Source organism: Rhinoraja longicauda, chromosome 7 (assembly GCF_053455715.1).
Source record: "Rhinoraja longicauda isolate Sanriku21f chromosome 7, sRhiLon1.1, whole genome shotgun sequence".
In the NCBI taxonomy this organism is placed as follows: domain Eukaryota; kingdom Metazoa; phylum Chordata; class Chondrichthyes; order Rajiformes; family Arhynchobatidae; genus Rhinoraja; species Rhinoraja longicauda.
In genome coordinates this window covers 18,166,897-18,179,092 of record NC_135959.1, presented here as the reverse complement: position 1 = coordinate 18,179,092, position 12,196 = coordinate 18,166,897, and positions in this window count along the sequence as shown.

Here is a 12,196-nt window from a genome sequence, read left to right as displayed (position 1 = left end):
ACACACACCTTGCCCTCTTGTACTAATTGTTGAGCTGTATCATTTAAATATTAAACTGAGTGTTTATACAACACGTGAACCTCTGACGATCCAAAGCAGCTTCTTTTGGATTTCACCATGCCTGGAGGAGGCAAACCAGATCAGGCCACTACCAGGCGCCTGATTGATTATCTTCGCCAGCCACCAGCCGACAACAAGTGCGAAATGATCAGAACGCTCCTCAAGGACACTTTCGCTCTCAGCCGCCGCGACAGGGCGGCAAAACTCCTGCACATAGATGGCCTAGGCAACCACAAACCATCCGTACTGATGAACGAAATGCTCGCCCCGATGGATGGACACAAGACCTACCTCTTTTTCGAGCAGGTCTTCCTCGAGCAGATGCCTAAGGCCATCCGTCTGCTCCTCACGGATAATGATCTCACCGACCCCCGACGGCTGGCACCCCGTGCGGACGTGCTGTGGCAGGCCAAACAATAGGGTGGAGCCACCATCAGTTGGGTGGTGGCGGGGCCTCGGCAGGACATACGGGCGATCCCAGCCTCCACGGAAGGAGCGGCAGTGACGTCGGCCACGAACAGCGCCAGCAAGGACAAGTGATGCTACTACCACCAAAGGTGGGGCTCCGAGACCTGCCCGCATCTGTGAAACGCCTCGGCCGGCCGTCGGTAGTAGCAACTGCGGCTGGCCAAAAACATCGCCTCCTCTACACCTGGGATCGTCATTTGGGGCAGCATTTTCGCATTGACACAGAAGCGGAGGTCAGTGTTTTGCCCCCCTCGGGCACCAACACTCGTTCTGGAAAGAAGGGGCCTCCATCTGACCGCTGCCAACAGCAGCAACATCAGAAGATACGGGGTCCGCACGATCCTATTCAACTTCAACTCCTGTCGCCTCAAGTGGATCTTTATCATCACCAACGTCTCACAACCGCTATTGGGCGCCGACTTATTCCGGGCGCACTCCCTGCTGGTCGACGTGAAAGGACAACGTCTCGTTAATTCTGAGACGTTCGAGTCGATCGCCTTGCGCCACGCCGAATTGACTGCGCCCTACCTCGGCTCAGTGACCTTCTCCGATAACGAGTACACCAGGATCTTGGCCGATTTCCCTGACATCATAACTCCCCAGTTCACAACGGCCAGCCCGAAGCATGGGGTGACGCATCATATCCCCACCACCGGACCGCCACTCCATGCACATGCACGCAGGCTGCCCCCAACACGCTCTATCTGTCCAAAGAGGAGTTCTGCTAAATGGAGGAAATGGGCATCGTGCATCGCTCAGACAGCCCATGGGCATCCCTGCATCACATGGTCCCCAAAGCGTCTGGGGACTGGAGACCCTGTGGGAGCTACCGCCGTCTCAACAAGGTCAGAACAGCCGACCGGTACCCTGTCCCTCACATCTAGGACTTCACGGCAAACCTGAACGGTAACAAGGTTTTTTCCAAGATCAACCTGGTACGCGGCTACCATCCGATTCCGGTCCACCCAGACGACGTCCCCAAGACGGCCCTCTTCACCCCGTTCGGGCTCTTTGAGTTCCTGCGCATGCCTTTCGGCCTCAAGAACTCTGCCAAAATTTTCCAACGGCTCATGAACACAGTGGGCCGCGGGCTGGACTTCGTGTTCATCTACCTCGACGACATCCTCGTCGCCAGCTGCTCTCGTCAGGAACACCGCGCACACTTCCGGCGGCTCTGCCAGAGGCTCAATGAGCATGGCCTGGCCATCAACCTTGCCAAGTGTCAGTTTGGCCTCACTTCCATCAGCTTCCTCGGCCACCACATCAACCAGCACGGAGCGGTCCTGCTCCTGATCAAGGTCGAGACCATTTGCATGTTTGCCAAACCCTCTGCTGTGAAGGGACTCCAAGAATTTGTCGGCATGTTCAACATCTACCACCATTTCGTGCCAGCAGCCGCCAGGATCATGCAATCGCTGTTCAAGGCCCTGGCCAACAAGCCGAAAGAGCTTGTTTGGGACGGTGCGGCCACGACCGCGTTCAACAATGCCAAGGGGGCGCAGGCAAAGATGCTGGTACATCCATGGGCCAATGCACCAACGCTAGCTGAAATTTACAAGTCGTCCTTAAATGCAGGAGAGGTGCCGGAAGATTGGAGGGTGGCAAATGTTCCCCCACTTTTCATGAAGGGCTGCAAGGAAAATGCTGGGAATTATAGGCCGGTGAGCTGAACATCTGTAGTTAGAAAGTTACTAGAGAGTATTGAGGGATAGGTTTTACAGGCACTTGGATGGGCAAGGGCTGATTAGGGATAAGCAGCATGGTTTTGTACATGGGAGGTCGTGTCTCACAAATCTAATTGATTTTTTTGAAGACATGACCAAAAAGGTAGATGTTCTGTACATGGATTTCAGTAAGGCATTTGACTAGGTTCCCCTTGGTAGGCTGCTCTGGAAGGTTAGATTGCATGGGATCCAAGGAGAGATAGCTGAATGGATAGCAAATTGGCTCCATGGAAGGAAGCAGAGGGTGATGGTGGATGCTTGCTTCTCGGACTCGAGGCCTGTGACTAGTGGTGTGCCTCAGAGTTCGGTGCTGGGCCCATTTCTGTTTGTCATCTACATCAATGATTTGGATGAGAACATACAGGGCAAGATTAGCAAGGTTATTGATGATACAAAAGTGAGTGGTTTTGCAAAAAGTGAAGATGGTTGTGAAAGATTGCAACAGGATCTGGATTGATTGGCCAGGTGGGCAGAGGAATGGTTGGTGGAATTTACTACAGAGAAGTGTGAGGTATTGCATTTTGGGATGTCGAACAAGGGCAGGACCTGCACAGTAAATGGTAGGCCTCTGGGTAGTATAAAGCAGAGGGATCTAGGAGTACATGGTTCCTTGAAGGTCGAGTAACAGGTAGATAGGGTGGTCAAAAAGGCTTTTGGCACTTTGGCCTTAATTAGTCAGAGTATTGAGTATAGAAGTTGGGAGGTCATGTTGCAGTTGTATAAGATGTTGGTTAGACTGCATTTAGAGTATTGTGTTCAGTGCTGGGCACCATGTTATAGGAAAGATATTGTCAAGCTTGAAAGGGTTCAGAAAAGATTTACGTGGATGTTGCCAGGACTAGGGGGTGTGAACTGCAGGGAGAGGTTGAGGAGGCTGGGTCTCTATTCCATGGAGCGCAGGAAGATGAGGGGGGATCTTATAGAGGTGTACAAAATCATAAGAGGAATGGATCGGGTAGATGCACAGAGTCTCTTGCCCAGAGTAGGGAAATCGAGAACCAGAGGACATGGGTTCAAGGTGAAGGGGAAATGATTTAATAGGAATCCGAGGGGTAACTTTTTCACACAAAGGTTGGTGGGTGTATAGAACATGCTGCCAGAGGAAATAGTTGAGGCTGGGAATATCCCATCGTTTAAGGAACAGTTAGACAGGTAAATGGATAGGACAGGTTTGGAGGGATATGGAAGCACAGGCAAGTGGGAATAGTGTAGCTGGGACATTGTTGGCCGGTGTGGGCATGTTGGGCCAAACGGCCTGCTTCCACACAATATCACTCTATGACTCTTGCTCAAAAGAAAGCATTTTTGACAGCAAATCAAAAACATTGCGGATGCTGGATATCTGATATGAAAACAGTAAATGCCAGAAACACCTTGACTGACCAGTTGTGGACCGTGAAGGGCATAATGTCACCATCCTTATCTGTTGCTGATAGACCCATTATAATTGATCTTCACAGTCACACAACATGTAGCATCATTGAATCTTTAAGTTGTTGTGCCTGAGCAAGCAATCCCACTCCCACTGCTTTCTTCCCCCATCCCTGCAAATGATAGCTTTCCATGAATCTGCCCATTAACCTTTTGGAAGCTGCTGTTGACTCTGCTCCCATTCCATTTATATGCTCTGACTGTTCACACTTCATAAGTTTCATAAGTGATAGGAGAAGAATTAGGCCATTCGGCCCATCAAGTCTATCATGGCTGATCTATCTTTCCCTCTCAACCCCATTCTCCTGCCTTCTCCCCATAACCCCTGGCACCCTTACTAATCAACTTGCCTTTCAGAAGGAAGCCACTACACACAGTTACCACATCATAGAGTTATATAGCATGAAATAGGCCGTTTGGACCAGCGAACTAACACTTGCTCTGTTCTGAGGCACGTTTTTTTTGAAGGGATGGAGTATTGTTGTTGAGGAAGAAGATTCTTGTAGAATAGTGAAGCAGGCTGAAGGGGCTCTACACCTTGGCTCTGTCCTAACATCTCAGATCCAATTCCTCTGCCACCACAACTTTAAAGGAAACTTCATTAAAGCCCGTAACCATCGGTAGATGGAATTTTATCCTGTTAAGTGCATGATAAAGAATTTGGGAGCGTTGATGAGGGTAGAACACACAAAAGTTGTTTTTTTTAAACTGGAGTGCTGGACATCTTAAGTTTTAAAAAAAACAGAAAATGCTGGAAACAGCTAGCTGGGGGTTGTAGGCAGATGATCAGATTGGAGATGGAATGATAAATTAAAGTGACAGGGGAAGCTTAGCACCACCCCTGAGAACTGAATGCAGTTGTTCTCCAAAGCGATCATCCAACCTGTGTTTGATTTCTCCAGTGTAGAGGAGACCATGAAGTGAATACCAAATGCAGTGCACTAGGTTGGAAGATGTGCCAGTGAATTGCTGCCTCACCTGGAGAGACTGTTCATGTCCCGGATGGTGGAGAGAGGTGAAAAGAACTGTTGTACCTCCTGTGGTTTATGAGAAAGTGTCATAACAGTTCAACAGAGCTTTATTTGTCATTCGGTACCAAGGTACCGAACGAAATTACATAGCAGTCATACACAAAAAAGAACACAAGACACATGACCCCAACACAAATGTCCATCACAGTGACTCCAAACCCCCTCACTGTGATGGAGGCAACAAAACTTCCACTCTCTTCCCCACGCCCACGGACAGACAGCTCGTCCCCGACCGACCCGCACAGTCCCCGCAAGGGGATGGAAGTCCCTGCGGCCGAGCCGCACCGGGCGCTGAAACATCCCGCGGCTGAGCCGGGCGACGGAAGGACCCGCGGCCGAGCCGTGCGCAGCTAAGTCCCGCGGCCGAGCCGCGCCGTGCGATGTTAGGCCCCGCGGCCGAGCCGCACCGGGCACCGCTAAGTCCAGCGGCCGAGCCGCACCAGCGATGTTAGTCCCCGCGGCCAAGCCGCGCCGTGCGATGTTAGGCCCCGCGGCCGAGCCGCACCGGGCACTGTTAAGTCCAGCGGCCGAGCCGCACCAGCGATGTTAGGCCCCGCGGCCGAGCCGCACCGGGCACTGTTAAGTCCAGCGGCCAAGCCGCACCAGCGATGTTAGGCCCCGCGGCCGAGCCGCGCCGGGCGATGTTAAGTCCAGCGGCCAAGCCGCACCGGGCGATGTTAGGCCCCGCGGCCGAGCCGCGCCGGGCGATGTTGCGCCCCGCGGCCGAGCCGCACTGGGCACTGTTAAGTCCAGCGGCCGAGCTGCACCGGACGATGTTAAGTCCAGCGGCCAAGCCGCACCGGACGATGTTAAGTCCATCGGCTGAGCCGCACCGGGCAATGGAAGGCCCCGCGGCCGAGCCGCACCCCGTGCCGTGAGGAAGAGACCTAAAAGAGAAAGGTTTCCCCCACCCACACCACCACCCCCCACACATACACAACCAAAAAAAAAAAAAAACCATCCCAACACCGACACACAACAAAAAAAAAAGGTAAAAAGACGAACAGACTGCTAGCGAGCCGCAGCCGTTAGGCGCCATCGGCCGATGGACTTAACATCGAACGGTCAGTGAGGACAAAAGAGCAGACTGGGAGTTGTGAACAGTCTGATACAAAACACACAAAGGGGCGAGGAGTATGTGTCTGCTAGTGGAATCTTGTTGAAGCTGGCAGAAATTGCAATGGATTGTGTGCTTTGATAAGGTTTTGAGAATGGGATGAAGCCACATCCTGCACTACCAATTCTTTACATTGGATGGCAGTGTTACCTAAAGTTACTTGGGAAGTATGAAATAAGTGCACTGATCTAAACACTTCATCCTTGGCTATACAATCTCTTCCAAACACGAACCTTCCCAATAAGCCCATCCCTTCAAATGCAAACTACCCCATTGAACTCGCACACCAAACACAAACTCCCATTGAACTTGCCCCTCCAAACACAAACTCTCCCAATGACCATGTTCCTTCAAACACTGGAACATGTCCCTCTAAAATAAATTCTCCCAATGCGCCTATCATCCAAACACAAACTCTCCAAATGGTTAATCGCTCAGGTTATCGTGGACTTGATTTTGCCAACTGGGGTTCTGCCACAGACCCAGTGTAGGAAACAACAGCGGATTGGAGGTAGAGATCTGATAAGTGGGTGGGCATACTCGGATACACCTGTAATGCTACTATCTGAAGACAGGGCTCAAATAGATAGATGTGTGGTCCCCGGGAGCTATATTCCCATCAGAAGATGGTCAGGCTGTAAGGGAAGAGCTTTCAGTGGAGTCTGCAAATCCATGCAAACATTTTTTTAATTGACTTTATCAGACCAATTGAGGTCAGTCAAGAACACGATTCCACCATCTTCCACTGTTGCTGATAGACCCACTACATTCAATTTTTACAGGCATATGACTCATGGCATCATTGAATCTGCAGGTCTTTATGTCTGAGTCAAAAGTCCCACTCCGTCTGCTTTTTTCCCCCACTGCTGCAAATAATTGCTTCCCAAGTATGTGTCCATTTGCCTTTTGGAAGTTATTATTGACTTTGCACCCATTACCCCTCATGCTCTCTGACTGTCCGCATTTACATTTCAGAAGAAAACCTCCGCACACACTAAAATTATATAGCATGGAAACAACCCTTCAGTCCAGCTCATACAAGCTGACCTAATACTCACCCTGCTATGGGGGCCACTGGTCTTTTTTTTATAGATTTAAAGATACAGCAGGGTTCTATGTTATCCCCCTTCGTATCAATCCCTACATACTATTTCTGGTGCCATGTGTTAGTGAGAGTAGGAATAGGAAATTAGGGGCGATGTATGTATGGCCGAGGAGCTGGTGCGTGGGGCAAGGATTCAGGTTCTTGGATCATTGGGATCTATAATGGGGCAGAGGTGACCTGTACACGAGGAATGGGTTCTACCTAAACTGGAGGAGGACCAATATCATGGCTGGTACATTTGCAGGAGCGTTTAAACTAGTCTGGCTGGGGGTTGGGACTCAAAGTAGTAGTGTGCCAGTTCCCTGTCCTGTCGAGTGAACTTGCTCTCTTTAACTTCTGTATTTCCTGTGGCAAATACAGAAGTTAAAGAGTGCAAGTTCAGTAGACTGTCCAAGCAGAAGCTTGGCAGAGAGCAAGGGAAGATTGAAATTGCATTTCAATGCAAGAGGCCTGATGGGTAAGGCAGATTAACTCAAGCCATTGATAGATTCCATAGGACTGGGATATTATAAATATTACATAAATATGGCAGAGGGAGGAACAGGACTGGTAACTCAATGTTCTGTAGATATGACACAGAAAGGATAGAGGAGGAAGTAAGAGAGGAGGGTGTTTTGAATAGGGAGACTATCACGGTTGTACTTAGAGAGGCTATTCTTGGGGATCTTCCAGTGAGGCTATACTGGTGTAATTGAGAAATAAGAAGAGGGTGATCACTTTGATGGGATTGTGTTCAGTTCTGGACACCATGTTATAGGAATGATGTTGTCAAGTTGGAAAGGGTACAGAGATTTAAGAGGATGTTGCAGAAACTCAAGGGTCTGAGCTATAGGGAGAGGTTAAGCAGGCTGGGACTTATTCCTTGGAGTGCAGGAGGATGAGGGGTGATCTTAAAGAGGTGTATAAAATCATGAGTGGAAAAGATGTAGAAGCACCGTCTCTTGCCCAGAGTAATGGAACCGAGAACGAGAGGACATTGGCTTAAAGTGAATGGAGAAAGATTTAATAGCAATCTGAGGGGTATCTGGTGGGTGTATGGAACTATCTGCCAGAGGAACTACAAGAGGCAGGGACTATTGGAGGGTTTAAGAAACAATTAGACGGATACATGGATAGGACAGGTTTAGTCAAGACAAGTCAATTTTATTTGTATAGCACATATAAAAACAACCTACGTTGACCAAAGTGCTGTACATCATTTCAGGTACTAAGAATGAACACACAATGGCACACAAACATAACAGCACATACATAAACAGTTCACAGCGCCCCCTCAGAGGGCCTCAAATGCTAGGGAGTAGAAATAGATTTTGAGCCTGGACTTAAAGGAGTCGATGGAGGGGGCAGTTCTGATGGGGAGTGGGATGCTGTTCCACAGTCTAGGAGCTGCAACCGCAAAAGCGTGGTCACCCCCGAGCTTAAGCCTAGACCGCGGGATAATCAGTAGCCCCAAGTCGGCCGACCTGAGGGACCTGGAGATAGAGTGGTGGGTTAGAAGATTTTTGATATGGGGGGGGCAAGCCCGTTCAGGGCTTTGTATGTCAATAGGAGGAGCTTGAAGTTGATTCTGTACTGTATTGGGAGCCAGTGGAGAGAGGCCAGAATCGGGCTGATGTGGTCCCTTTTACGGGTACCCGTCAGGAGTCTCGCTGCGGCGTTTTGGACCAATTGCAGGCGGGACAGGGATGATTCACTGATCCCAGTGTATAGGGAGTTGCAGTAGTCTAGGCGGGAGGAAATTAATGCATGGATGATTTTTTCAGTGTCGTCAAATTGGAGGAAAGGTTTGATTTTAGCAATGGTACGAAGCTGGAAGAAACTGGCTTTTACCACAGCATTGACTTGCTTGTCAAACTTTAATGCAGAGTCAAATATCACGCCATGGTTTTTGACATGCGGTTTTACTAGGGAGGATAGGCTTCCAAGGCTGCCTGTTATCGTTTTGATGGAGTCGGGGGGGGGGCTGAATAGGATGACCTCAGACTTTCTCTCGTTTAGTTGAAGGAAGTTCTGTGCCATCCAACATTTTATGTCCTCAAGGCAGTGCATGAGGCTGATTAAATTTAGGGGGATATATGGGCCAAATGCAGGCAGTTGGGACTAGTGTACATGGGACATGTTGGTCGGTATGGGCATGTTGAGCCGAAGGGCCTGTTTCCACACTCTATAGGTCTGTGACTCTAAGAATGTAGAGATTCTACAAGTATATTAAAGGCAAATGAATAATTAGAGAGAGAATAAGGCCCCATAAAAACTAACACGTTCATCTATGTGTGAAGCCGCAACAAATGGGCGAGGTGTTAAATTAATATTTGAAAAATAAGAAGAGGGTGATCACTTTGATGGGATTGTGTTCAGTTCTTAGCACCTGTTCTAGGAAAGATGACAAGTTGGAAAGGGTACAGAGAAGATTTAAGAAGATTTTGCCAGGACTCGACGGTCTGAGAAAGATATGGATGTTAGGGAACTCGGGGAACTTAATTGTGATGTCATATGACAGTTGGATGTCTTGAAATGCAAGGTAGATAAATCCCAGGGATTTGATCAAGTGGATCCTAGAGGTATATAAAATCATCAACTTAGATAAGTTGAATAGCCAGCCTTTTCACCAAGGTAGAGGAGTTTAAACTATGAAGCATAGATTTAAGGGGAAGGATTTAAAGGGGAAAGATTTAAAGGGGGTCTGTGGTACAAAATGGAGGTGCTTACATGGAATGAGCTGCCAGAGGAAGTGGTAGTGGTGGCGGTGGGAACAATTACGACATTTCAAAGGCACTTGGAAAAAGATACATGGAAAGTAAAGATATGCTGCTATATTGCTGAGATGCAGGCAAGTGGGTCTAGCTCGACTTGGCACTTGATTGGCATGGACTGTTGGCCCGAAGGACTGTTTCCTGATGTACTCTGACCATGTTCCCTGGATCCAGATATCTCCATTGAGCATTTCTCAACATCCACCCCTTTAAATATTTCAATAAGATCACCTCTCATTCTTGTAAACTCCAGTGAGTGTTGTGGCCTTTGAAGTATATTTGTAAGCATTCTCACTCTTATAAGGTTGAAAACTTCTTAGCAATATTGCCAGCAAACACATACCTTAAATAAAATGATAGCTAACCACGGTACAGGACGGGTGGGGTTGTTTTTCAGTGTGGAGGTGCAACTGCATCCGAGGTGTGCACTTGCTGTGAATTACTTTCAGAAATAAAAAGCCACAAGTTGTTATCTGTTGTTTGATCAGTTCCTGTGAAGTGTGGTTCACAGTGGCTGGGGATGGAGAGGGTGGAGTTGGGTTGGTGGAGTAAACTCAAAATAAAAACATGTTCTTTTGCACTAGTGCTAGAGTTCAACTGGTGGAGGAGCACAGTTGCCTGTGCAGCAAATCATCAGCAGACAGCAGATAACGGTAAATGGGCAATTTTCCCTCCTGCTGAATGTGCGATCTCACACACTGAAGTTCACTGAACCATGCACATTAGAAATGTTCCTTCAAACCTATTAAGAATTAACGGTCGCAAGAAGGGAGTTTACACCCAAAGCACTCCACATCAAATAGAAACGTAGAAACATAGGAAAATGGATGTAGGGGTAGGCCATTCGGCCCTTCGAGCCAGCAGCTGATCATCTAAAATCAGTAGCCCGTTCCTGCTTTTTCCCCATTGATTCCTTTAGCTATAAGAGCTAAATCTAACTCTTGAAAATTTAAGTGATTTGGTAGAACTTTGATGGAGAAAATATAATCATTTTGATATCAAGGAAAATAACTGCAGATGTTGGTTCAAATTGAAGGTAGACACAAAATGCTGGAGTAACTCAGCGGGTCAGGCAGCATCTCAGGAGAGAAGGAATGGGTCACAAAATGCTGGAGTACCTCAGCGGGTCACAAAATGCTGGAGTTACCCGCTGAGTTACTCCAGCATTTTGTGACCCATTCCTTCTCTCCTGAGAAGCTGCCTGACCCGCTGACTTACTCCAGCATTTTGTGACCCATTCCTTCTTTCCTTCTCTCCTGAGATGCTGCCTGACCCGCTGAGTTACTCCAGCATTTTGTGTCTATAATTATTTTGATAATCATTTTGAATCTTGGCCAGATAATCAGCTTTTTCTCAGTGATGTTACTTAAGGGATGATTATTGCCATGACACCTGAGGTATTTCACCAGTTTCTCTTCAACACTGGCATTGAATCATCTGAATCCATTTGAGACACCAGACAAGGCCACACCCCTGACAGTGTGCATTTCCTCAGTCCCGCTCTGGCGCAGCGGTAGAGTTGCTGCCTTACAGCGAATGCAGCGCTGGAGACTCAGGTTCGACCCTGACTACGGGCGCTGTCTGTACGGAGTTTGTACATTCTCCCCGTGACCTGCGTGGGTTTTCTCCGAGATCTTCGGCTTCCTCCCACACTCCAAAGACGTACAGGTTTGTAGGTTAATTGACTGGGTAAATGTTTTAAAAATTGTCCCTAGTGTACGTAGGATAGTGTTAATGTGCGGGGATCGCTGGGCGGCGCGGACTCGGTGGACCGAGGGCCTGTTTCCGCGCTGTATCTCTAAATCTAAAAATAAAATAAAAAATCTAGACCTGGGTTAGATCGTGACTACGGGTGCTGTCTGTGTGGAGTTTGTACGTTCTCCCTGTGACTGCGTGGGTTTTCTCTGGATTCCTCCCAAATTCCAAAGACGTGCAGGTTTGTAGGTTAATTGGATTCTGTAAATTGCCCAGAGTGCATAGGATGTAAAGCTGTGAAAACATAGAACTAGTGTATGGGTGATCATTGGTCAGCGCAGACTTGATGGGCCGAAGGGCCTGTTTCCACACTGTATGTCTAAAATCCCTTAAAATCGCTGGAGCATTAACCTGGAATTTTGTGCTTAAATCTCTGGAGTGGCTTTAAAATTGTGGTTGCCTGAAAAAGGTGAGAATTCTGCCCATTGATCCAAAATAAATATCAGTGCCTCTACTTTCTTAGAAGTTTAAAGAGATTGGTACATCTCCACATACTCCAACAAACTTTTGCAGATGTACTGTAGAAAGTATTCTAATTGCTTGCATTATGGCCTGATACGGCAATAGCAACATGCAGGAATGCAAGAGGCTGCATAGACTGCTGGTGGAATCAGCCCGATCAATTATGGACACAACCCTCCCCTCCGTTGAAATCATATACATGAGGTGCTGCCTCAAAGGCAAATCCTCATCATCCGGGTCATGCACTCTTCTCACTGCCACCATCGTGTAGGGGGTACAGAAGCCTTAAG